Here is a 23,901-nt window from a genome sequence, read left to right as displayed (position 1 = left end):
TGGGTTCTGACCCTTGGCTCCAACTCCTGGCTTCGGCTGTGACCTGGGGCTCCAGCATGAGGCCTCTGACTCTGACCATAGGCTCCAACTCCTGACTCTGGAGCAGACTGGGACAGGGAGCCTGGGCAGGTGAGGGACTGGGACAAGGAGTCTGGGGATACTGGAGTGGAAGCTGGATACAGTGACCTCACCTAGATAAGGGCAGTGAGCCCAGCGGGGAGACCAGGGCTACACAGGAAGCTGGATCCCACAGCAGCGAGTGTCAGAGCCCAGCTAAATGTAGACATTGCAGCTTGGGGTGGAACTCGGGCTCTGGGGCCCAGGGAGGGGTTGGACCCCAGAACATCAGCTCCAGCCTGAGCCCAAATGTCCACACCACTATTTTTAGTGCCTGAGCATGAGTCCAGTGTGCCAGAATCTGTAGACCCAAGCTCTGAGACTCAAAGTTTCTGCTCACCATGTAGATGTACCCTGGGACTGACACAAAGATGCTGAGTGGGGAAGAGGGGGCTGAGAAGCTAGTTTGGGGGTGAGAAACAGGACAGGGAGAGGCTGCTGGGCACAAAGGGTCAGGCTTGGGGGGAATAGGCATGAAATGGTCCCATTAGAACATGTTCCCCTTCTGAGCCTGGAATAAATCCCAGGATCCCTGAGTCTCACCGGCCCTTTCCTCAGATTTAAGCTTAAATTCATAACTTTGCTAGACACTAAAAATCCTGGCCTTAATCAAGATCCTGGATTTACAGCGTATTACAACAATCTGTAACCCACTGACCCCCCTTTTTGTCCTATGATTACCGGGGTGTTAATGGGCCACTTCTCCTTGACTGGTCTCTTAGAATATGTGCTAACTACATATGCTAAACTATCTCTTTGATCTTGTATTTAGCTGTGACACTCTGAGTACCCTTCCCAGGTCTGAGGAATAGCTCTGTGTAGCTCGGAAGTTGGTCCAATTAAAGATATGACCTCCCCTGCCTTATCTCTCCGGTATAACTGTAGCGATGCAACCATGCAGGTATAATTATATTGATATAATGGGAACCATTTCCCATGCAAACTAAGCCCTTGGTCCCTGTAGCAGGCCCAGGGAAGCCACGCCCACCATGGCAGAAGCAGAGAGGCGGGGCCAAGACAGGAACAGGAAGTATAAAGGGCGGGCCCTATAGCTCAGTTGGGGAAGAGCTGTTGGAGAAGGATGTTTCCCCTTCCAGGGGCTAGGACTCAAGCCTAATGGCTGCCCTGTTAAGGAGCTGCCCAGCAGCTGGAGCTCAGAGAACATAAAAGAGCTGCCTGACGCTGGCAATGCTGAGGACCTACCTCTCATGGTTTATCCCAGGGAAGGGGCTGACGACTGGACCACAGGTACCTGGATGCAGGGGTGGAGGAAGTAGACTGGGGTAGCTGGCCTTAGTCTGGCTGTGCTTGAGCCCAAGTGCTTGTCAGCGTGTTTCAGCTGGAGCCCTGCCACTGTCAGGGCCCTGGGCTGGGATGTGGTGGAGTCGGGAAGGCTTGTGCCCCCCTCCCCTTCCTATGCCACCCCACCTCTGGGGTGTCAGCCTTGCCCAGGCCAGGGAAGCCTCAGGGTGCTCACCTTTACCTGTGTGCCATAGCTGGTGCTGGTGCTCACCTGAATCTGCTTGCTGGCACTGCAAGAGAGCTAATCCCCAGCTTACAGTCTGCCCACACAGGAGTAGCCTAAAGGGGGCAGGGCCTCCCTCTGAGACTGATGGAGGGGCAGGCTTCTCCTTCTACAGTCCCTAATTCAGCAGAGCTCTGCTGCTGGCAGCCCCTCAGTGCAATGGGCAGGGGTCCCCCCATGCTGTAACTCATAGCAGGCCTGACACACTCATTGCCCCAGCCATGCTATTGCCACAATTCCTATCCCAAAAGTGTCATGTAACATTCCACATGTCAACTGGTGACACCCTGGTCTTGAAAATCACTGTGTGGGATATGTATGGCTTGTGCAGAATGAGTTAGAGGTATGTTGGAAATAAGTGATTTAAGTGTGTGGGAGACAGAGCATAAAAGCCATCTGCCCTGGACAAAGGCATGTGTATTTACCTGTCTCGGGTTTGGACTGGCAGATGATGTGGTTTGCCGGAAAGGCTCACAGCTTAGCTGCAGCAAAACTCCCTCCTGTGGATGCAGAGCGGTAACGCAGTGGCTCACTGTGACCAGAGGACACTGGCCCAGGGGCATGCCTTTAAACGCGTGTGGCTCCCAGTGGATTCACTGCATAACTATACCCATGGAAGTCCCATTGGCTTCCAACGTGCCCTGATGAACCAAGGCCTGTTACCACATGCCCAGCTGTGCAGGGCTCAGAGGGCGTGTCAGTGACCTCTACAAATCACTGGACAGCTTTTCTGGACCCGAAAAGATCCCAGTGCTAGAATCCTTCATGTTTGGTCCCCTCTGGGCTAGCAAGCATTGTGGACTCCCTTTAGGAAGCTGGGAATTTCCTCTGGCCAGTGGGATAAAGCTCCTATTTTGAGCCATGTTGGAGCACAGACAATTGAATTTGAAAGCTGTCACTGGTCTAGCATTGAGCCGTCCCTCTCCTGGGCTGGGGGCAAGTGTAATTGGGGGTATCCCACAGCTGGGGAGAGAGAGGCAAGCTGATATTTTCAAACTCACAGCTGTTTGATGCTACCTGGCGGTTTGGGCTATTCAGATAAATCCTTAGGTGAGCTGGATCACTGGACACGGAGCTGAGGAAGCAGTCAGACGGGCATGATAAATGACTGGCATGACATGTCACACAGATTCACCACCACCTACTTGCCATGCTTTAGCCCAGTGATACTCACAGCAAGTAGCTCTTTCATGTATCTCCTGCAGCTCTTTGCAGCACATGATATTAAAGCCCTGTGTGATTAATTATTAACCAATCAAATTTATTAACCAGTCAGGATGATAAATGAAACAATGAACTACCACTACTGTTGCTCTTTTCGGCAATCTTCTACACTCAGGGGCCACGTTGAAAGAAACTCCGCAGAGAAGGTTTAAAAACCTGGGGTGGTCATTCTGAACCAGGCAAAGCCAGCTGTTTGAGCATGGGGCAGCCTGCACAGGCCATGTCGCTTTTGGTCTCACTTCAGTGACTGCAATAGGAGAATTGCTTTGGGTTAAATTGTTGTGTGAATTTTGACCTACCGAAAAGAAGAGATTATCTCAAAGCAGGGGACAAGATCAAGGAGGGTGGTCATGGGCCTGAGAGGCCAGCTAACCAGTCTGGGTGCACCTGAAGGCTGGGCCAGGCCTAATTAGGAATAAAACCCTGCTGAGGGAAAGAGCAGGGGTCTGGCTCCATAAAAAGATGGGGGAAACCTGCTAGAGGGAGGAGACCCCGATGGGAAGAGCTGGGATGTGCTGCCCTTCTGGGAAGCTGAGGGGGCAAAAGAGGAAAAGGACATGTTGGCTTCTCCAGAGGTGACGGGAGCCTGACTATGGTGGGAGCCCTGATACCGTGAGCGGGGAGGAGTGTGCCAGCCTGTAGAGTGGGGAATCAAGCAGCCCAGAAGCCCCGCTACCACCAGCAGAGGCATGCCTGTGCCAACGTGACTGTCGTCTGAGCCCAGCCAGGTTGAAGGTTGGTGTGTGTGTGTTTCTGCTGGGTTTTGATGAAAGAAATGGTGACTGGCTAAGGTGCTGGACTTCATTAAGTGGTTTGGCTGGAGAGCCTGATATGCCTATGGCTAGAATAGGCCACAGGACAATGGGAGAAACTGAGGCATAGTTGCTGCAATGCCACACCCAGCAGCAGTAGCAGTAGCTGCTTTGTCACAAGGTCCTAACTCTGCTGAACCATGCATGTAGGCTGAGTGGTGAGCACGTTTGTGGTCTGGGCTTCACGGGCTCTCCTCAGAGTTAAGCACAGGCATGACACGCTCAGGGTGGGTATTTTAGTTAAACATTTCTTCCCTAGCACTCAAACCCACCAGACCCTTTGTCAGGTGGACATGTCAGCAGCAGCATTTCCTGCCAGCGAGCTGACAGATGGTGCTCGGTTCAGTGCCAGTACAGAGAGGAATAGCGAGTGAAATAAGACTGATCTCCTGGTCTCTTTTCACCGGCTTAGCCAATGAAGCCATATTGTTGTCCATCCCTTACTCTGGGGAGAGGTTTTTTCCCCCTTCTATTATTGTCACCTGCCTTAACAAGGCAGCCCCAGGTGCTCTGGGGATGGGGTCAGTAGCCTCTAGAGGGCTGTTTCCTACTTTGCCGTTGCTAGGAGGAACGGGCTGACCCTGGGCCTGTAACGCTGCACTGTGCGCCTCCTGGGTCATGACCGATATCCATCCACCTCTCACCAAAGGAGGAAAGGGGGATGTCTCTTTGCCATGTTCTCCTGCCCTAGAAGTGCTGCAGTGCCATGGAGTCTTTGGCCAGATCCACGGCCACAGTGCTCCATTCTGACACTGGCATTGCTCCACCAAAATCAAAATCCTTGGCCATGATCGGGGGAGATTCCAGGTTCCAAGCTGCTCACACCCAGTGGTGAATTTCTGCATGGCATTGGCCCCCACATCTATGGAGTCCTTCTGATGCTCTCAGAGAAATCTGATAGCCAAGCTGGCAGGGAGAGGTTGGTAGACCATGCCATCCAGAACATCCCAGTCTCCTTCCCTTGAGGCCCAGCTGATCCATCCTTCCCCCACTCCCTTGTACATTACAAACATGTGGGATCAATTTCCTTCTCACTAAACATAGTGCCTGTCTCTGCCTAATCCATGTAAAGCTGCTGTAATCTTAACAACTTGTTCGTGTTCTGCCTGAATAAAGACTTCCGGGCCAGCTGTATGTGAAATGAGGCGCTGCTTTTGTGTGCCTCCAGTAAACTTGGAACTGGTTCTAGAATCATGCCGGTGCTGGACACCAGTAGTAGGATCCCTAGAGCCTGCATCCAACTCTTCTGTCCCCTACTCCCCAGTTCTATTAGTTGTGCTGCCATATTGCTACTAGCTCTGCTGAAGGCTAGAGACAGCCAGCCCAGTACTCAGGCAGCATGTTAGGATGCTATGCTGCATCTTAGTAGCACAATCTGTGCCTGGAAAAACACTTCCAGGAAAACTTCTTGGATAATCCAAGCGGTTCTGATGAGCACACCGCTCTCAATTCTTACTGTCCACCACTACATCCAGGGGATTGATCTGGGCCCTGAGTGTCACGACGTGAGCAACATTCAGCATTTGGGTCCCTGAGTGCCTCCAGAGTCCAGACTTGGAAAGCCTGGCTGGCAGGTGAAACAACTGTAAGTTCTGGAATTGCAATGGGAGGGGCAGTGCCTGTTACAGTTCAGGTTACATGATAGTTTCCATGCTTAGCCTCTGGAGCCATTTGCTCCTAATGTCTGTTGTGTTTGCCTTTTGTGATGACGTTTGGTGATGACATGAAGTGTGTGGGTTTATTCCTGTACTGAAGAAGGGGCTCTTGGGGTAACTGGGTGGCCCATTCCATTATATGATCTACTTCTCTGGTGGAATATCCTTGATTGGTGAAGGCTTTTTTTTTTTTTTTTTTTTTTTTTTTTTTAAGTGTGGTAAAGTGTATAGCCTAAATTCCTTCTAGAAACATATTCTGTAGTATCACGAGTGCCTGGCTGTAGATAACATATTTCATGGTGTGTTTGGGATGGTTACTAGATCTGTGATGGTAGGTGTGGTGATTCACAGGTATCCAGCTTCAGCAATGAAACCCTACAGACAGCTAATCGTGGTGTCCAGAAAGTGGATGCTGGTGCAGGAGTGTTCTAGAGAGAGATGGGTGGTGGTTGGCGAAGCTGTGGTGGAAATCTGAGGGAGTTCAGGTCGTCTGTCCAGAGGTTGATAATGTCTCTCCGGTCTATCATTGGTTTGGTGGTGCATTTACCCAGAAATTCTTCCTTGAGGTGGCCCATGAAGAGAGTGGCCTAGTGGGAAGCCATCCTAGTACGCAGGGCTGTTTCCATGGTTTGGACAAAGCGTTTATTGAATGTAAAATTGTGATGGGTGAGGATGAAATGGATGAGTTCAGCGATGTGTTTGGACAACCCTCAGATATCCACCCCAATGTCTTGTAGATATTTGAGGCCAGCAGCTGTGCTGTCCTTGTGAGGAAGGCTGGTGTATGGGGAGGTGACATCCATGGTGGCGAGGGTGGAGTTCTGCTGGAGGTTATGACAATGAAACGAACATTCACAGCCTAGAATACCCTGACTCAGGCTTTTATATGACTACTTTTCTCTAATGTATGCTCTTTCATCATTTTATCACCTCCCATTTATTATACATTTGTCACACAGACTTTCTCTGCATTAGGAGGTTTTGCTGGGATAACTAAACCAGCCAAACCTTTTAGTGTGAAAGGAACTAAGGATTTTCCCAAACCTCCCCACTTTCTGCTCCAAGTGCACAGCACATGTCTTTGACCTGCCTTCTCTAACATAAATACAGTGCAATGTTTATATTGAAAAAACAAAACCTAAAACCCTACCCAAACAAGACACTCCACTAAACATGCTTCTCCCATGGGGAGACGATGAGGGAAAGAAATGTGACAGTACTCGCATTGTTCTGTGGCCAATCGGAAGGCACTCAGATACTATGGTGATAAATGCAGTATAAGAACCTATATAGAATAGGAGCAATTTTGGGATGAGGCCATTAACTTTGAAGTGGACTTGGCTGAATGCACAGGCATCTGCTTAACATATAGGAACTGGCACAATTTAACTCAGCTGGTTTCTAAATCTATCGAGTTAAATTGGTGGAGCCCCCTTCACCGTTTTATTACTAAGCTAAACCAAAGTGGTATCAGCCACTCTTAAACAAATGTACATATGTCCCCTCCCTGCCTGAGAGAGGGGAACTGGAGTAATTTCTGTGTGTAGGCCAGGCTGGAGGGCAAGGGCTGAGTTAGCTACAATGCTCATTTGAGGCCAAGTGCTGCCCTGATGATAGCAATAGCCCTGGTGAGCCAAATCTATCAGTGTAGCTCCTCAGTGTTGCCAGTTTGTCAGCTGGGAATCTGGCCCATTGTCTTCATTGAAGTTACTTTGACACCGGTGAAAGCAAGAGGAGAATCTAGTCGCAACAGGTCGCTGCTACAGAGTCATGGAGACTGAGCAGCAATGGATGGCTAGGCAGCTCCCAGTCCTATAGACTCTGCTGATGATTGGCACCAATTCTATGTGTCCAGAAGGTCCATCTGTTTCCCTCATTACCCTAGCTCTGGAGGCCTACTGGGCTCAGCTGGCTGTTTTTGTTTCCCATTGACATTACAGAGGCGACTGAAAAGTGATTTCTTTAAATTATTAAATGATTTGTAAGGCAGAACAAACCAGCAGATGCTTGCTTTGTGTATCATCAAATAAATATACAGACTGCTGGCATTTGCCCTCTTCACTTTCCCATGGAACTATTTTTGTAACTGTTCTTTTTATTTGCAAAAGTACTGATATTTCAGAAGTGGGTAATGAGTCACATGAGGGAAGAGAGGAAATAGCCTTTGTGTCCAATAACTAGTGGTAAATTGTGACAGGATCCCTAGTGAACCGGGGCCAGGGTACTGCTGTGCACCCTTAACCCTCCAGCCTGGGCTGTCCCTCACAATGCTTTGCTAGTGACAAGCAGCAAGTCCCTCTAGGCGCCATTATCACTCAGCCACCAGCATGCAGGGACACAGCCAGCTAAATAGCATGAATGCTCTTCAAACCACTCATGAACTGTACAGAGGGAGATACCAGCAAATCCCCCCAGCCTTGCACCCCAGAAATGTACTATCTTGCACTGCTCAAGACTTCCTGAATAATGCAAGCTCATTCATTAACTCGCCACTTCATCAAAGGACAGTGGACATGCACCAGTCTCTGTAATCTTAACAGATTTCCCAAGCACTTTAGACAAACTCTCACTGGTAAGGATAAAAAAAATTCAAATAAGTTTAACTATAGAAAGATAGATTTTAAGTGATAAGTGGTAGGCGTAAAGGTCAGATAGTTACCTAAGAAAATAAAAAGTAAACAGGCATTCTAAATCTTAAACTTTCAGACTAAGCAAGACTTGAATCAAACAGCTTTTCTCATCTTACTGGATATTGCAGGGAGGTTACAGCTCTTAATATAGAGGCTGAATTTCCTTCTCCATCTAAGACTAATCTCCCCAGTTCAAAGTCTGTCTTTCCACAGTTCTTGTTTTCAGCACAGGTGGGGGAGGACAGAGGTGATCCCCCTGGTCTCACTGTCCCTTATTTTATACCCTCAGTCCATGTCCCAGGGAAGACACTGGCCCAGGCATGTCCTGGTGGGCCTTGCTGACTCACAGAGTTGAGCAATCCCCATTACGTGGTGCTTGCACAACTGCCTCCTAAGTATTGTAAACACGAGATTTATAATTCTCCTGCTGGTCAATGGCTCATGAGGGTCGCTTAATGCCACCTGTTTTTGTCACCTCTTGGGATCCCAGTCTCAGCCTGTATTTGTTTGTTGCCTAGGCTTCAGGGGAAAGAAGTGTTACCATTACAGCCCTACTCCTGGCCCACCCGTTGCTCCCCGCTGGCCCAGGCTCTGCCCCACTACACTGGCGGGAGCTTTGGCACGGGCTGGGAGCAGTGCTGTGGAGAGGTTTGAACCCCTCCCTTTTTGCATGCAGAGAGGACACGTCCACACGTGGCTCTGGGGCCAGCCTGTCCCATGTCATTCATTACATAGCTCTGCCGAGCCCCAGCTCCACTGGTGTGATCTCAGCTGGGTGACAGCAGGTGAGCAGAAAAGGGCCTCTTGCTGTTAATGATGCCGAAGGGGGTTCCCCACCCCCCGGTGCCCACTCTGCTGTTCTGGCTAGGCTGAAGGCTGGTGCTGGAGTGGGGGTGTTGGCTCCACTGAGGTTCTCCTGAGGCTGCACAGAACACCCTTGATTAGTGTCCATGCACTCCCTCAGGGTCTCAGCGGGGGAGAGGATGACTTGAAGCTGGTTTCAATGTAACTCCGGAAGAGGCCCCCCTCCCGACCTGCAGGGAATCCCTATCCTGCTCTCACTCCTGTCTTTCTCCTGTCCTCAGACACAATTCCCAGATCCCCAAGGGCCTGGGATTCTGAGAGCCTGCCACAGCTGCTGCTCACCACGCAGAGGTGCAGTCACCCTCTTCTCAGACAAGGTCGCCTCTAAGCTTACCCAGATTTCAGCCAACTTGTTCCCAGATCCCCCAAGAGGTTATGCCTCTGCCCACCAAGAGGGAAGTGTACTTCCTTACCCCCATCTAACATGTATCTCTCAGAACAAAGAGCAAACTCTCGTATTGCTCAGATATACCTGATTTAACGCTCCTGGCCCTTCTCCCTGCAGTCCCATATCAGCAGAACCAGAGCCAATCACATGAGCAGCTGGGTGAGAGCTGGGACATGGCTAGTAAGCAGAGCAAGACAGTTTTCTAGCAAGGGAGGCAGCCCAGCCCAGTGGGTGGGGCACCAAGCTGACCAGCAGGACAGGAGTTCGTCTAGGCTCTGCTGCTGACCAGCTTTGTGACCCGGGGCACATTGCTTCCCCTCCTTGGATCTCTCTGGGTACGTCTACATGGTAAAAAGAAACCCGTAGCAGCCAGTCTCAGAGGTTGGTCAACTGACCAGATCTTGTATTTTTAGCCCCATCATGCCTGTATGGGCTCCCACTCAAACAGGGATGTCTCTGCTCTGGGACCCACCCCTCTTGCCAGATGTCAGAGCCCAAGCTCCAGCACAAGTGCGTGTAGTAGAAAGAGCCTGAAACATGGGCCCTGGTACAAGGCCTGAGGCCTGAACCAAAGTCAGGCCCTGTCATAAAGTAAATGCCTGCTTGGAAGTTCCATGAACCTGGCAAAAACATGGCTGGTATTGCGAACACAAACACTCCTAAGAAGAACTAAGTATTCAGGTAAACATATTCCAGAAGACAAGTACAAGTGCATCCCAACATAAAGTTGTGGCATAAACATATGTTTATGTTTCTATGTGTAAACTGGTTCTCGTGTTATGGGAAGGGTAAATAACATTTCCTTATTCACTTTCTTCACACCATTCCTGATTTTATAGACCTCCATCATATCCCCCCTTAATCATCTTTTCCCTAAAATGAACAGTTTCAATCTCTTTAATCTCTCCTTATATGGAAGCTGTTCCATGCCCCTAATCATTTTTGCTGCCTTCTCTGTACTTTTTCCAATTCTAATAACTTTTTTAGATGTGGCCAACACAGCTGTACATACTATTAAAGGATTTATATAGCAGCATTCTGATATTTACTGACTTATTATCTATCCTTTACCTGATGGTTCCTTACATTTCGTTAGATTTTTTGACTGCTGCTACGCATTGAGTGGATGTTTTCAGCAAACTATCCACAATGATGCCAAGATCTTTCTTGAGTGGTAACAACTAATTTAGACCCCATCATTTATATGTATAGTTGAGATTGTTTTCCAGCATACATTACTTTGCATTTATCAACACTGAATTTCATCTGCCATTCTATTGCTTAGTCACCTATTTTTGTAAGATCCCTTTGTAGTTGAGTCCAAAGCAGACTGAATTATCTTGAGTAATTTTATATCGTCTGCAAACTTTGCCACCTCATTGTTTACCCCTTTTTCCAGATCATTTAGGAACATATTGAACAGCACTGGTCCCAGTACAGATTCCTTGCAGAAGCCTATTTAACTCTCTCTCTCTACAGTGAAAACTGACCATTTATTCCTACCCTTTGTTTCCTGTCTTTTAATCCATTACTGATCCATGACAGGACCTTCCCTTTTTATCCCATAACTGCTTACTTTGCTTAAGAGCCTTTGGTGAGGGATCTTATCAAAGGCTTTCAGAAAGTCCAGGTGCACTATATCCACTGGATCACCCTTTTCCACATGTTTGTTGACCCCCTCCTCAGAGAATTCTAATAGATTGGTGAGGTATGATTTCCCTTGACAAAAGCTGTGTTGACTCTTCCCCCAAAAATCGCATTCATCTATGTGTCTGCTAACTTTACTGTAGTTTCAACCAGTTTGCTTGGTGCTGAAGTTAGATTTACTAGCCTGTAATTGCCAGGATCACCTTTGAAGCCTCGTGCTAAAAAATTAGCAACCTCAGTGCTGCTACGCCCACAATGTTTTTGCAGTGATGGGATTGGCCGGGCTGGAGCAGGCTGGCAATGATGCAAAAAGTTCCACCCTCCTAGAGAATCTCAGCCCTGAGAATAGCTTCTGATTGGGTGCCTGCCTGATGCCCGTCTCCTGGGTTAAAGCAACCAATCACAGCTGCTGCAGAAGGGGGTTTACTCTCTTCCCCTCCTTCACCCTCAGGAACCAAAAGCCATTTTCACAGGAGGGAGTGGAGGAAGGAGCTCAGAGCCCAGCAGCTGAGGCTGGCCTCTTCCCCTGCCCCTTCTGTGAGCAATAGGAGCACAAAGATGACTCTCTTCCTCCCACCTCCAGCACCCAACTTTAGAGAGCAAAATTAATTGCTGGGCAGAGGATGGGCCAATGTGAGGTAAGAGCTCCTGCAGCAGGAGCCAGAATCCCTTTACCCAGCAGGTCTGGGAGCGTGGGTGACACAAGCTGTTACCCACCCACCATGGGAATGGGCAGTGGGCATTCAACCAATAAATGACAGAACAAAAAAAACAATAGACTTTTTTTTTAAAAATCCCATCATTTTGGGGGCCATTCTTATAATTTTGGGGGGTCTGACTCATGCGTTTTGATCTCCTGAGGTTAGCAATAGAGCAACTCTAACCATTTGCATCTATAATACACAGGAATATGTTTGCTAAATGGCACAGGATAAAACAGCGGGAGATGTGACAGTTCTAAAAGAACACTCCAGACCATGGGAGCCGTATCAGGCAGTGTTCACTACACAGTGCCCCATACCTAGGTATACATACCCAAAATAGCAATGATCTAGAGTGGGAAGATACTAACCCCCTGACTCCATCTTTAATTAGTTCTTAATCTCAAAAAGGAGACACTAGTGATTCCCACTGCAAGAGCCATCTAAATCGTTGCATCGTGCCATGACCGGCCGAGGGGGAAGAGGCAGTCTTTCTCATTTTCCAGTCTAAGTCAGTTAAAGAAAAGTAAGCAAGACCAAGGCACTTGTTTCCTTCTATCTCCCCTCACACACCATGGCAGCTCTTTCTTCTACCATACAGAGATTCTGAAGAGAGAGACCCACAGGGTAAGTTAACTGTTAAATAATGAAGTCAGGACCTTCCCTTCCTCATGTTCACTTTCTTCAAGTCTTCATTGGGATGGAGACACCTACGTTCTCAGATTATGGTGGCTGCTAAAAGGAAATCTGCAAAACACATAGTTGGGGTTACCACAAACTGAATATTTCCTGTGGGACGCTTTTCACTGATGGCTTTGTCCTTCCTACACAGTAAAATGGTCTAATCTGTAACTGGAAAATACATCCAGTCCCACGCAGTTATGGAAAGTTAAAACCCAGACACACAACTTTCTTAAAGTAACTGAGCTGAGATGCAGACAACAGAACAGTTGTGGTTTTTTGTTTTTGCTTTTTTTCCACATGGATTTCTGAATGTCTAAACTGGTTTTAACCCTTTTTCTTTGCTCTCTTCTTTTTGTCCTCTCTTGCTAATGCACCAGCATCCTGTCACACCAGCCGTGTCAGGAATCAAAATTCTAGCTACAAGTTCTTAGCAGGATTGCTTCAGCCTTGAAAATGAAGGCCTCTTGCTGGGTTTTAGCCATTCTACCCAGTGGACAGCTGGGTGTGTTTTAAAGTGTGCAACGTTCCACACCTCATACCTGTTCTATGTGCATTTCCCTTCAGAGAGACAAGCTTCTTCAGACCTGCTGCTCTGGAGAGAGGGTGCTCCTAATAAAAGGCTTCATGATCTGCTGGTTGTCCTGTGCTGTCCATGTCATTAAATTAGGTGAGCTGGGCCTTTTCTTTAAACATTTAGATGTCTGCATTAAGCCAGGCAGGAGGGAGGATGACCCTCCACCCCTGAGGCTGACTTTTTTTCTTGATGCTTTGTAGGAGCCTTAACATTTGCTAGGCCCAGATAAGTAAGGTAGAGCAGGTAGGGGGTGGATTTCATATTAGTTTAGCCAAGCTTGGAGTTGCTTTGCTCTAAGCTGGCATTCTGGGATCAGCTCAGGGTCACAGGGGAAATCCTCTTTGTCATGCAAAGAAAATTCCGGCCAGGGGCCTGGCTGCAGCCAGCACCAGCTTTTCCAAGACTGGGAGGGCGAGAAACAGAATGAGATGTTTGAAATTTCATTCCTGTGCCCCAATTTAATGCTTGTTTTCTGAATGAAAGTGCTATTGCCTGAAGTGCTCATGCCTGCTGGGCTCTGAAATGAGTGAAGATTTGTTGCAGCCAGTGTTTTAGGGTAAAACATTGTCCTTCTTTCTTGTGGTTCAAAGGGACATTCAGGTCCAAACCTTCTTTTTACAGCTAGAAAAATCTGCTTGCAAACTCCATTAAATTCCACGTGTGGGTTTTCTTTCTGAAACAAGTTCTTCAGTGCCCTTTTCTATGGAGATGTCTGCATCCTAGCATTTATATCCCACATAGCATCATGCACATACACAAGAGGAAAGAAAACAAGGGAATCCAGCAAAGAAACTGATTTTAGTTCCTACTTTCCAAGGGGATTCTTATGCAAATAATACAAGCAATTTTCTTTTAAATGAATTATGTTGTGATTGGCTTAAGGCCTTAGATGCGTGAATTTATTAGAAGAGAATATATAGTCTGGCTAACTAGTCTATTGTTCACAGACAGAAGAACTTTTTTCTGATGATCTCACAGGCCTTTACAAACTTCAGCTAACCTTCACAACACCCATGATAGGTATAGGGCCTTATCAGATCCATTTTCTACATGGGGAAACTGAGGTAGAGATGTTAGACAGTTCTGGCTCTTTCTTTCACTCAAGGCATTTAGCAAATTTTCTGTGGGTGTAGTGTTTCCACTGCCAGTTTTCCCCATGACCAGGCTTTTATATTGTCCTTCCATGAAAACGGGACCCTTCGGGAAGCAAGTTTGTCCCTTTCTCCAGCCACTCAGCAAGCTGGCTTTTAACTCCAGTTCAGAGCAAATAGACAGTCAAAGGAAATGTCTGTATTGCAAAACCAGTCCCTGTTTGCATTATTTTGTAGCAGTGAGCGATGTGCTGGGTGTTTCAGACACAGACGCCTAGGCTTCTGGTGGCAGGGATGGTGTGAGCTGAGCAGTTGGGAAGGGGGAGGGGAGGAGAGACAGGATCACAGCAGTACAGGTGCATGCTTACCTGGTTTAGGCTGCTTCACATCATGGTGGGACTGTTAAGGGTGGGGGTCAGATTAGTATGTATAAACCAAGGGAGCTGGACAGACAGACAACAGCGAGGTTGCAATTTCCAGAACAGCCTGGGCATTAGGAAGCTATTTTCCCTTAAGTCTGAATCTCCTCTCTGCTGTGAATTCTCAGTCTGAATGTCCTTTTCTCAGCTGGGGCATCACAAAAGCAGTGACCTTTCAGGGGATTCCAATGAGGGGAAGGTGGCGTTAACTGTGGGAAAAACTTCACTGAAAGAAGTGCACAGCAAGTCTCCGCCTCTGCAGCAGAATGTGGTTCCTGGCACACGTACTGTACAATGAGGTGAATCCATGCTGGGTATGCTCCAAAGAATCCTCTTGCTGACAGAAAATCACCTTGGTTGGTTCTTGGACTGGCCCAGTGCATGGTACTGGGGTAATGCAGTTGGCACATCCTGCTGCTGGCTCTGCCCATGGCTCAGTCCCATGTAAATCCCACTGCTTCCAGACTCTGGGGCATTTCCTTTGCTTAACAAAGATGGTTGCGGGTCTTGTCAGTGGTGCCGCACGTCATGAAATCCTGCAGCATGGCAGGGGTTAGGCTAGATGACCCTGGCGGTCCCTTCCAGCCTTGTGATTCTATGAACAATTCAATCTTTTCAAGGCTGGAAAGGCCCCAAGCAGTCTTTTTAGGGTTAAGGTCTCGCTGAGTTTGCTACTACACTGATGTCTTTGTGCTCAGGTAAAGTGTCAGGTGGTGTAGATGTTCAGGCTCATGAGCTCTGGGACCCTTCAACATCACAGGGTCCTAGAGTCTGGCCTCCTGAATGTCTACATCGCAAATAAACAGCCCCTTAGCCTGAGCCATGTGAGCCTGAATCAGTAGGCACGGGACCACTGAGGGTTTTTAATTGCAGTGTATCCTGTCCTTCCTATGAGTTACACACAAAACACCACCTCAAAGGAACATTAAGATTGCAGATCAAACGCCCAAAAATTAGAAAGGGCTCGAATCAAGGTGTTCCAGGGAACCTTAATGCAGTGCCCTTGTGTGTATTCATTGTGATACAGTCTTGAATGACATGGTCATGTCCTATTTCTTCCACAGGACCCCTGTCTCTTTCAGTATACAAGGCGGTCGGTGCTCACTTAATGAGCAGCTGTTCAATAGTTGGCCTTCTCTTCGTTCAGTGTGTGGCCCAAGGCCTTATTTACCACTCACTGCTCAAACCCTGCTCTGAAAACAGAATTACTCATTTTCTCATCGTCTTTCCTGTGGCGCTCATCAGTCTGGCATCTGAGTGCGTCACTCAATGAATGGATTTATCCTCACAACATCTTGGAGCTCAGTGCGGATCAGCTCCAGTTTAGAGCAGGGATGCTGGGGCAGAGAGATTACTGTAAGAAGTCCCCACTAATGTCAGGTGCCCAATGTGAGTTTGATTGTTGCACAGTACACATTTGAACTTTGTGTTCAAAGTGGAGTGCTTGTTGCTGTCAGCTGCAGCTGTGACCATTCAGCACTTCTGCAAATCTGACCCCAAACTGGGGGCAAAAAAATGAGGAACACAAAATTAGTGACCACCTGTGAAAAATCAGGCTTTAAATGACTTGCCCAGAATCACAATGGAACTCTGGGGCAGAGCGTAGTGATGTGGCCTCCCTCTGACCCTGACGGGGAGGAACCATGCTCCACCCCCTAGTGGGTGGGGCCACACAAGCTCCACCCCCTGTGCCAGAAGCAAGGGGCAGAGCAGGAACTATAAGAGGTGGAGCCTCTAGTTGAGTTATTGTAGAGCCAGGGAAGGAATCCGATTCCTCTGCTTTGCTGCCTGCCCCTGGATCAGGGACCAAGATGTGGCAACCCCTGCCCCTAGAGGACAACCCCGAGGGAGGGGAGCTGCCGGAACTGCTGGCTGCTGACTACCCCGTGGAGACTGAGAGCAAGCAACAAAGCTCTACAAACAGGTAGGGGTAGGAAGTAGCCCAAGTTTAGTCTGTTTGTGTGGCCAGAAAACGAGTCAGCATGTTTCAGCAGAATCCCCACTTACCCAGTGGTGGGACCATCTGCCTCTGTTAGGACCCTGGACTGGGACCCAGTAGAGTAGGATGGGCCCAGGTACTCCTACCCCTGGCTGCCTCCACCACCCCCACTTTGAGGGGAGGCTGGCAGCCTACTCATGTAGGCTAAAGACTCCCTATTGCTGTGCCTCCCCCCCCCCCCCCGCCCGAGGGACAGAGCCCCAGACTGTTTGCTGTCTGCTCCAGCCCAAAGACTGTAGCTAAAGACTGATCATTGCTCTGTCTTGCCCAGTGGGTCAGAACTCTTAGATCAATGGTTCTCAACCCACCACCCGCAGGCCACAATCAGCACACGGCTATGGCCCATGTGACACAGAGGTATTGTATATATTGTGTGGATGCGGCCCATGTAACACAGAGCTGTATATGCAGCCCACAGTGGTAAATAGTCTGAGGCAGGTGTTCTCAACCTATCATTGCTGTCTGCCCAAGCCTGGCAGCTTCGGGCTGAAGGCTGCTCATTGCTCTGCCCAGCCCAGAGGGTCAGGGCTATAGACTGTAGCTTGTTGCTTGCCTCAGCCAGGAGGCTGGGCCACAGACTGCTCATTGAGCCCCGAACATGAGTAGGAGGGACAGCCACAGAACCACTAGACAGGCAGAGAGAAGCAGATTTCTGAGGGCATTTATTCTTTTTCATTAAGCCTATAATACAATAACCAATATGTTCAATCTCCAGTTATAATTACAGACCCACAGGGCCAGCTCCTCTGTGGCACAATGCCAAGTTACACTACATCATCAGAGTGTAGCCCATTGACTTCAAAAGAGGGAAGCTGCTGTACACTAGCCAGGGAGCTGGCCCATTGACTCTGATGGACTGATGCTATTTTCCAGCAGCTGGGCATTTAGCTCATTGACTTTTGTATGGAAGAGGCAGGGGTACAATCCAATACTCCAGGGCAGCATCCAGCTGCCTCATCTGTAAGTCCATCCTTTCCCCTGCCTGCCCCGCCTCATTCACTATGCACCTTCCAACTTCTGCAACAAACAAGGCAGGGTCCTGGAAACAACACCAGCCTCCTTCACTGTACAACCCTGATTCCTCCCAGAGTTGGTCTATCCTGTGCGCTCAATGAGGCAGGGGCATCTGTGGGGGAAAAAATAGTATGTGATCATGTAATTTAAAGGATGTCTTATAATAGCACACAGGAGGAGGGAGTGAATTAAGGAACACACTAGGAGCCTTAATTCTGGCGTTTCCTAACTTCAGAGTGCTTGACTTTGCAACCTTACTAATATTCTTTAAAGATAAGTTTCTTGTATGTAATTTCCTAGGTTCTTAAATAAACTGAAAAAACAGAAATTCCATCCTATGGCATCAAACTGACACCCCATGGGCCATCAGCGGGCTTGAAACCTTGACAGCCACAACTCACATCTCTGCTGCTTGAACTGATGGAGTAACTGCTAGCAGTAGTAGGTTGTCATCCTCTGTGTTGACCAGCAGTAGAGAGGATGAGATGCACTTAGCCATGGATTCATAGATATTTGCTGGCAGCAGACAGGTCCGGCTCTTGTCCCCTCTGCATTTCAGCCAGGTGGCTTCCTCCACAGTGCTGCTTGGATCTTTGTCTCTCTCCCCCCCCCCCCCCCCCCCCCGGCCTCAGTGCCATCCCTCTCCCTGCAACATCCAGGAGGAACGATTGCAATGAAAGCCCTGCTCAGCCCCAGGATGGAACACGATCAGTCGCTCTGTGGAGGTGACACCTGTCCAGTCCAGGTGGTTTGAGGGAACTGGGAGGGGCCAAAGCATGCTCAGTGCATGCAGAATCTTCTGAGAATTTAGCTGCCACATTCTTACCAGCCTCTACTGAGCTTATGTGAACTGAGACTTCTCTGCTCAACAAAACTTGTAACATACATTCTTTTGTCCATGTTTAAAAAAAAAAATTATTTTCCCCTGATATTTCCCCAGAAATAGCTGATCTACTTTAACTGAGATGTTTAAAAAAAAAAAAAAAAAAAAAAATCAGCACTAGGCAGACACCCCCCCCCCCCCCCCCCGAAATTTAAGACCAAACACTTAAAGTGTGATAAAGCTATAAGAAGGATTTTCTAATAGAATGTGCTAGGCAATTTTAACTATACGTGCCACTGTCAACTCTGCCTACAATGCAAGAATTTAAATAAAATATTTAGGATTAAACCCTACTTAATGGGGGGCTTGCCACTGATTTCTAGAGTATGGGATTTTCCCCCTTTTGTACTTTAGATGTGTTTTTACAGGTTTTGAATGATGTGGGAGAGAAGCTGCATGGAAACACCAGGCTTCTAGTATGGTTAGCTGGTGATTCTCAATCATGAGCCCTCTAGGTCTTGTTAGAGCATCCACTAGAACGTCTTTTAAAAGCCATGATTCCACAGACCTGAAAAAAGTTACAGAGGGTAAGAAGCCATCCTAGTTAAAAGGAGATGCAGAAGTGTCAAAACATAAACATTCAATGTATAAAGGATAGGAAAAAAGGGGATGTAAATGATACTGAATATAAATTAAAAAATGTAAGCATCTGATAAGGAAAGCCAAAGGAATCAATGAAATGTCAATGCTCAACAGTGCTGAGGAAAGTAAGAAGCCATTTCTTAAATATAGTAGGAACAAGAAAAGCTCTAAGTCAGATCATAGAATCATAGGAGATTAGGGTTGGAAGGGACTTCAGGAAGTCATCTGGCCTAACCCCCTGCTCAAAGCAGGACCAGCCCCAACTAAATATTCCTAGGCAGGGCTTTGTCAAGCTGGGCCTTAAAAACCTCTAAGGATGGAGATATCACCACCTCTCTAGGTAACCCATTCCAGTGCTTCACCACTCTTCTAGTGAAAAAAACTTTTCCTAATATCTAAGCTAGACCTCCCCCTTTGCAATTAGAGATCATTGCTCCTAGTTTTGTCATCTGACCCCACTGAGAACAGCTTAGCTCCATCCTCCCTGGAACCCCCTTTCAGGTAGTTAAAGGTTGCTATAAAATTCCCCCCTCATTCTTCTCTTCTGCAGACTAAACAAGCCCAGTTCTCTGTCTCTCCTCATAAGTCAGGTGCTCCAGTCCTCTAATCATTTTTGTTGCCCTCCACTGGACTTTTTCCCAAATTTTCCACATCCGTTCTGTAGTGGGGGGACCCAATACTGGACACAGTACTCCAGATGAGGCCTCCCCACAGCCAAATAGAGGGGAATACACACTTCCCTTAGTCTGCTGGCAATGCTCCTACTAATGCAGCCCAATATGCTATTATCCTTTTTGACAATAAGGGCACACTGTTGACTCATATCCAGCTTCTAGTCCACTGTAACCCCCAAGTCCTTTTCTGCAGAACTGCTGCCTAGCCAGTTGGTCCCCAGTTTGTAGCAGTGCATGGGATTCTTAAGTGCAGGACTCTGCACTTGTCCTTGTTGAAACTCATCAGATTTTTTTTTTTTTTTTTTGGCCCAATCTTCCAATTTGTCTAGGTCACTCTGTACCCTATCCTTACCCTCCAGCATATCTACCACTCCCCCCAGCTTAGTGTCATCTGCAAACTTGCTGAAGATGCAATCCACTCCATCCTCCAGATCATTAATGAAGATGTTGAACAAAACTGGTCCCAGCAGCAATCCTGGAGCACTCCACTTGTTACTGGCTGCCAACTACACATCGAGCGGTTGATCACTACCCATTGAGCCTGATGATCTAGCCAGCTTTCTATCCGTCTTATAGTCCATTCATCCAACCCATACTTCTTTAACTTGCTGATAAGAATACTGTGGGAGACCATATGAAAAGCTTTGCTAAAGTCAAGGTATATCACATCCACTGCTTTTCCCACATCCATAGAGCTAGTCATCTCATCATCGAAGGTTATCAAGTGCAGAAAAGACAGACATGGTCCATAGATATTTCTGTTCTATATTCAAACAGAATTCAATTTTGAAGTCTAAAATTCAATCTTGACATAACTGGCACTTCCTTAGCAGTGAGGGTGATTAATCACTGTAAGAGCTAATCGAAGAGGTGGCAGACCCCCCTCCTTCATGAGCCAGGGAAGAACAGGACTGCCTGCATTGCCCTCCACACACTAATAACACGTGCAGCTGTGCCTTGTGACAGTGACACTCATCGACTCTTGGGCTTCGGCCAGTCACCTGCAGGGGCCAGGAAAGGACTTTTTTTCCTCTATGCAGAATGGGCCAGATGTCTTCTGAGTTGTATGTTTTCTCCCCTTCCTGAGGGATGGGCCAGAGCTGGAGAGGGGACACTGGATGTGGTGGACCAGGGCTCTGAAAATTCTCTTTCTAGAGGCCTGGCTGGTGTGCCTTGCTCACATTCTCAGGGTCAGACTGATCACTGTGTTCTGGGTCAGGAAGGAATTTTCCCTCAGCTCAGACTGGCAGGTTCTTTGGGGTGGGGGGAGTCATTGGGATCATCTGAGCAGGTAGTGACACCTCAGTCGCTCCTAATCTTTGTCTGTGGTATAGGGCAGTTTAGTGTCCTGGGGACTGAAGAGCTTTGCTCTAACCCGGGTTATTGGCTGAATTCAGGGGTAACTGGGTCAGATGCAATGGTCTGTGTTATGCAGGAGGTCAGAGGAGAGAATCCAATGGACCCTTCTGACCGTAAGCTCCATGGAACCATGAAATGCTGACTGGTGGGAAGGTTCCCTGGCCCAGTTTCCCCCTCCCCCCCCATGTGACTGAGGCACAATTTGGTGAATGTGGGTTTTGAACCACTCTGCAGATCCATAGATTCCAAGACCAGATGGGACCACTGTGATCAGCTAGCCTGACCGCCTGTGTAGCCCAGGCCAGAGACCTGCCCCACAATAAATCCTAGAGCAGATCCTTTAGAAAAACAGCCAATCTTGACTTTAAAATAATCAGCAATGGCAAATCCACCCCCACTCTTGGTAAATGGTTCCAATGGTTAATTACTCTCGCTGTGAAAAATGTATGCCTAGAGCTTCAACATCCAGCCATGGGATCACGTCAGACCTTTCTCAGCTAGACTGAAGAGTCCATTATTAAATACTTGTAGAAATCAGAGCCTGGGAACTGAGCACCCCAGCCTGGCCATGTCCCCCTCTCCCCAGCCTGGCAGAGCAGGTGCTACAGCCTTTCACCCCAGACTAGTTCCAGCTGGAGCCGTGGTCAGACAGACACAGTGCAGCAGCCCTGGTCATGCCTCCTTTTGGGGTTTCAAAGTGTGCAGCACAAAGGCAGCAACACGCTTCTGTTTCACACAGATTTTGTGAGCATCCTGGAAAGGATCCCACCCGGTAACTGTCTTCCTTGAAGAGGGACTATTCTAAGGGCATGTTCTTCCTGCTTGGTTGGTCAGTGGGTGCTGGGGAGCCCAGCTTTCTCCATTTTTGAGAGCCACAGACCCCGATTCCCAGGCCATCAGTCTACAAGGAATCACATTCTGCTTCTGGGATGTCAGTGGATCACATTTCCGTAGGGCCCTTCCCATGGGTGGCTGATGAGCCATGAACAGATGCCACAGGCAGTGGTGGGTGCAGATACAGCGTGGGGAAAGCCACAGTCAGAGGCTTATTGGCCCTTTCCTATTCTTCATGAGTCCAGAGGCAGGTTTGCTAACCGGAAGAGATTTCTTCTGCAAAGAAATTGCTTTGGTGACCCTACAAAAATGTACTTAGTAAATAATAGAGTATGGTGAAGCGCTCACATCCCACTCTCCCCCATCCGGTGCAGGGCACAGCACGTGCCTGGCCCCATTACAGAGTCCCTAGAGCAGTCATGTATTAAGTGCGATGGGCCTTTGGATCTGCTGACACTTTGGAGGCATCCCTCCCTCTGCTGCACATAAATTTAGCAAGCCCTTAAGCTTGTCCTAAGCTATTGGTGAAACCAGCAGACATTAAACCAATCTAGTGCCTGTACATAAGAATGCCCAAGCCCACCTTGTCCACCATTTTGTCCGTCTAGCCCAGTATCTTGTCTCTGACAATGGTCAGCGCCAAAGAGAAAGAACAGGGCAATTAGCAATTGTATTAGTAGGAGCATTGCCAGCAGATTGAGGGAAGTGATTATTCCCCTTTATTCGGCAGTGGTGATGCCACATTTAGAGTATTGTGTCCAGTTTTGGCCCCCCCCTACAGAAAGGGTGTGGACAAATTGGAGAGAGTCCAGAGCAGGGCAACAAAAATGATTAGGGGGCTGGAGCACGTGACTTATGAGGTGAGGCTGAGAGAACTAGGCTTGTTTAGTCTGCAGAAGAGACAAGTGAGGGGGGATTTGATAGCAGCCTTCAACTACTTGTAGAGGGGTTCCAGGGAGGATGGAGCTAGGCTGTTCTCAGTGGTGGCAGATGACAGAAGGAATGGTCTCAAGTTGCAGTGGAGGAGGTTTAGATTGGATATTAGGAAAAGTTTTTTCACTAGGAGGGTGGTGAAGCACTGGACTGGGTTACCTAGGGAGGTGGTGGAATCTCCATCCTTCAGGTTTTTAAGGTGAGGCGTGACAAAGCCCTGGCTGGGATGATTTAGCTGAGGTTAGTTCTGCTTTGAGCAGGGGGTTGGACTAGATGCATCCTGAGGTCCCTTCCAACTCTAATCTGCTATGATTCTATAAATTACTGCGGGATCAATCCCCTGTCATCCTCTTCCAGCTTCTGGCAGTGGGAGGTATTAGGACCATGACCACCACTGCTGGGCTATTCCACCCTGGTCTGCACAAGGGACACCCTCACATATGGAAATCCACTGCTAGGATCTAAGGAGAGTTTGGGTTGGCAGCTAGCCCTACCCTGCTGGCTGCCACCTACACAGTACTGAGAGTCAAGAGTACTTAGTAGGAGGTGCTCGAGATCTTTCAGGAGCAGACCTGTAGCTAACAAAGCTCCAGATCTGCAGCTAACAGGGAAGTCAGCTACGGGCCTCAGTCCGTGGATATGTCTGCGCTGCAATCACGGGTTGTGACTTCAGCTAATCTAGATGTAACTGAGCCAGTTTTAATCTTGCTTGCTCAGGCACTGCAGCAGTGAAGCTGTGGGTCGACAGGCTTCAGCAAGGGCTAGCCCCGTGAGTCCCTACGCAGGATACCAGCAGATCTGCACCACCGGTGTTGCAGCGCACCCTGGCACAGCGACCTGCTCTAGTGACCCCAGGAGTGAGAGTAAAGCGAGCTGAGGGATGCCTAGATGAGCTGCAGTCATGCCCATAAATGCTGCGTCAACTGGTGCCCAGTCAGTGCAGCAGATGGTGGGAATGTCGCCTGGCCAGTTGCAGCTCTCTGCCCTGCCCCATCTAATCTGTGCTCGCAGGCAGCGGCCCGTGGAGAGCTTGAGGACAGTGCCCTCCTCCATGGCTCCTGTTTTCACCAGTGGTCACTAGGGAGGACAGGTAGGGGCCAGCTACAACAGTTTTGCATTCACTGAGTTTCCCCCATGCCAGGGAATGCCCAGCAGGGGAGATAGGACTGGACCAACACAGAGGGTTAGTAGTACTGCTTACATGCTTCCATTTAAGCATATGCTGAACCGCTTGGCTGAATTGGGGCCTTGGCACTTTAAATATCTTTTAGCTAACTCCAGGATCCAAAACC

General features: G+C 48.3%; 1 long non-coding RNA gene across 2 annotated transcripts; it reads left to right on the top strand.

Annotated features, from left to right (window-relative positions):
- Positions 1-1,197: 1,197 nt before the first annotated feature.
- On the top strand, positions 1,198-23,565 carry LOC137154047 (uncharacterized). 2 transcript variants are annotated; one of them, XR_010920042.1, is made up of 3 exons: positions 1,198-1,365; positions 12,812-12,914; positions 23,327-23,565. It is a non-coding gene; the product is annotated as an uncharacterized lncRNA (long non-coding RNA). The 2 variants fall into 2 exon arrangements; XR_010920041.1 differs by lacking the exon at positions 12,812-12,914.
- Positions 23,566-23,901: the final 336 nt, after the last annotated feature.

This window comes from Emydura macquarii, unplaced genomic scaffold (assembly GCF_026122565.2).
Source record: "Emydura macquarii macquarii isolate MOO-44397 ecotype Brisbane River unplaced genomic scaffold, CSIRO-AGI_Emac_v2 contig_1253, whole genome shotgun sequence".
Lineage (NCBI taxonomy): Eukaryota > Metazoa > Chordata > Testudines > Chelidae > Emydura > Emydura macquarii.
The sequence above is the reverse complement of the archived record's forward strand: the minus strand, read 5'-3'. Positions and strand labels throughout refer to the sequence as shown.